This window comes from Mercurialis annua, linkage group LG1-X, assembly GCF_937616625.2.
Source record: "Mercurialis annua linkage group LG1-X, ddMerAnnu1.2, whole genome shotgun sequence".
NCBI lineage: Eukaryota > Viridiplantae > Streptophyta > Magnoliopsida > Malpighiales > Euphorbiaceae > Mercurialis > Mercurialis annua.
In genome coordinates this window covers 9,348,823-9,352,320 of record NC_065570.1, presented here as the reverse complement: position 1 = coordinate 9,352,320, position 3,498 = coordinate 9,348,823, and the positions used below count along the sequence as shown (strand labels likewise).

The following is a 3,498-nucleotide window of genomic DNA, read 5'->3' as shown; positions in this document are numbered from 1 at the left end:
GATGATAACTATGAGGAAGAGCAACAAGGGGACAATCACCCTCAAGTTCAAGGCCATCAAGCACAAAGACAAACTTTGGGGGATTTCTTCCTCCCGGATGTGGATAATGCTACCTATGGGTGCTTTGCAAGGCCGGTCACCGCGGCTACTTTTGAGATCAAGCCTAGCACGATTCAACTCCTAGAGAATCGGTGCCAATTCTTTGGGTTACCAAGTGAGGATCCGAATGAACACATAGCCAAGTTCTTGGGAGTGTTGGACACATTCAAGCTCCATAATGTCACCTCCGATCAAATCAAGCTTCGAATGTTTCCGTTCTCACTAAGAGACAAGGCTAGCTTGTGGCTTCGATCACTTCCTAATGCATCTATCCACAATTGGCGGGATCTTGCTCAAGCTTTCCTTCACAAGTACTTTCCAATGGGGAGAACCGCGAAGTTGACAAAGGACATCATTGATTATTACCAATATGAGGGAGAGTCTCTCTATGAAACTTGGGAGAGGTTCAAGGATCTCCAAAGGCACGTACCTCATCATCGGCTTGTAAGGGAACATGTGCTTCAAATATTTTATAATGGTTTGGGTGAAATCACAAGATCTACCATTGATTCGGCCGCGGGAGGTTCTTTGATGCAAAAGACGCTTGATGAGGCTAATGAGTTGATTGAAAAATTGGCTATGGTGAGTAGCACTTGGTCCTCGGAAAGGAGAAGACCACCGGCTCAAAAGGCATTAATGACACTTGACCAATCCAAGGAGTTTGAAGCGATGAAAGCCATGAATGCCTCTTTACAAAGTCAAGTTGATGCCTTGAAGAAGCAAGTGGGTCCACGGAATGCTCCGGTTGCATATGTTCAAGTAGGTTGTGAGCATTGTGGAGATTTCAATCATGGAAGTAATGAGTGCTATGCCACGGGTCAAACTTGGAGCGAACAAGTGAATTATGTGGGAGGTCAACGCCAAGGGAATGATCCTTACTCGAACACCTATAATCCGGGGTGGAGAAACCATCCTAACTTCGGATGGAGGAATCAAGAGGGCCAAGGCAATGTGCAAGCAAATCAACAAGCGGGTCCTAGTTTCCAAGGAGGAAATAGGCCCCAACAACAAGGTCCTTATCAAGGCCCTTATCCTAACCATCAAGGGCAAGGAAACAACTATGGTGGTAGACCTCAACACCCTCCGGGATTCCAACAACAAAAGAATACGGATGAGGGAAATGTGCTTTCCAAGGTGCTAGAGAAGCTAGAGAAAATGGAGCAAAGGGAGAAGAATCAAGCTTCTACTATCCATCATTTGGAAACTCAAATTTCTCAAATGGCGATTTCGCTTCAAGGAAGACAACAAGGGGGATTGCCATCCACTACGGAAAACAACCCTAGAGAGCAAGTTAAGGCGGTAGAGCTCCGAAGCGGGAGAAACCTTGAGAAAGCCCATGGGAAGAAGCATGTTGTTGAGGAGGATGAGCCTCAAGTGGTTGTTGATGTAGCAAGCTCAAGCCAAGAACTACCAAAGGAATGTGAGGAAGTGGTTATCGAGGTTGAAGAGCCCTATGTGAGGCCACCGCCGCCGCCACCGTTTGTGCCACCGGTTCCATTCCCAAGCCGGTTAAGGAAAGCTCAAGGGAACGAGAAATTTCACAAGTTCCTTGAGATTTTCAAGAAATTGCAAATCAAGCTAAGCTTGGCGGATGCACTTCGGGAGATGCCCCAATATGCAAAGTTCTTGAAAGACATAATTATGAACAAGCGTAGTTGGGAGCAAGATGGGACAATACCGCTCACGGAGCATTGTAGTTCCATAATCCAAAGCAACTTACCAATAAAGCTTAAGGATCCAGGGAGTTTTTCTATACCTTGCACTATAGGAAATATGAATGCTATAAATTGCTTGTGTGATCTTGGGGCAAGTATTAACTTGATGCCATTGTTTCTTTTTAGGTCTTTGTTTGGTGATCAACCGGTAAAGCGCACCTCGATGGTATTGCAACTTGCCGATCACTCTCTCAAAAAGCCGTATGGGATAGTGGAAGACGTGCTCGTTAAGTGGATAAATTCATCTTTCCGGTGGATTTTGTGATCCTAGACTATGCGGTAGATAAAGAATGTCCTATGATTCTTGGTCGCCCTTTTATGAACACCGGGCGTGCTCTCATTGATGTTCATGCCGGCAAGCTCACCTTGAGAATTGATGAGGAAAGTGTGGAATTTGATATGAAGAGAGTGATGCGGAATGCCATCGAGGAGGAGGATTGCATGAGAATTGATGTGATTGATGAGATTGTGGAAGAGCAACTCCGGGAGAATGTGCAATTGTTGAATGAAGCAAAGAGGGTAGAAATTTGTCCTCAACAAATCTCTCAAGTTTCGTTTCATTCCGAGTCGGGGGATGATGAGTATACTAGAGAGGATGAACCGAAGCCGGAAAGTTTAGATAAGAGCAATGGTGTGACTCCACCATCTTCGGAGTTGCCCCCGAAAGTTGAAATGAAGCCGCTTCCGCCACACCTTCGGTATACTTTTGTTGGGGAGAATGAAACCTTGCCGATAATCATCTCGAACAAGCTCTCTAAGGATCAAGAAAGGAAGGTTGTGCAAGTGGTGAAAGAGCACATGTTAGCAATGGGTTGGCAAATCTCAGACATTCGAGGAATAAGTCCTCAAATTGTGATGCATAAGATTAATCTCGAAGACGAGTCAAAGAAGTCGGCTCAAAGGCAACGAAGATTGAATCCGAATATGAAGGAGGTAGTGCACAAAGAGATCGTCAAGCTCCTCGACGCCGGAATAATCTACCCGATTTCGGATAGTGAGTGGGTTAGTCCCATTCAATGTGTTCCTAAAAAGGGCAGTATGACGATGGTGGAGAGTGAAAAAGGAGAGCAAATCTCCACGAGGACGGTAACCGGTTGGCGTGTATGCATCGATTATCGGAAGCTCAATGAGGTAACCCGAAAAGATCACTTTCCGCTACCATTTATCGATCAAATGTTAGAAAGGGTAGCGGGACACAAGTTTTATTGTTTCCTTGATGGGTACTCGGGTTACAATCAAATCTTAATCCTCCCGGAAGATCAAGAGAAGACGACCTTCACATGCCCCTACGGTACCTTTGCATACCGGCGAATGCCCTTCGGACTATGCAACGCACCCGCCACATTTCAAAGGTGTATGACCTCAATCTTCAACGATATGATTGAAGATATTATGGAGGTGTTCATGGATGACTTCTCCGTGTTTGGTGATTCGTTCGATGGTTGTTTAGCGAATTTAAGGCGGGTTTTAGCACGATGTGTGGAGACAAATTTAGTGCTAAATTGGGAAAAGTGCCACTTCATGGTGGATGAAGGCATTGTACTCGGGCATAGGATATCGGAGGCGGGAATTGAAGTGGATAGGGCAAAAACGGAGGTTATTGAAAAATTAGTCGCTCCAACTACGGTCAAAGGAGTTCGGGCATTTTTGGGCCACGCGGGTTTTTACCGGCGCTTCATTAAAG

General features: G+C 45.5%; 1 non-coding gene across 1 annotated transcript; it reads right to left on the bottom strand.

The window, feature by feature from the left end:
• Nucleotides 1–435: 435 nt before the first annotated feature.
• LOC126666372 (small nucleolar RNA R71) lies at nt 436–542 on the bottom strand. Its single transcript, XR_007637875.1, has one exon. It is a non-coding gene; the product is annotated as a small nucleolar RNA R71 (small nucleolar RNA).
• Between the last annotated feature and the right edge of the window lie 2,956 nt (nt 543–3,498).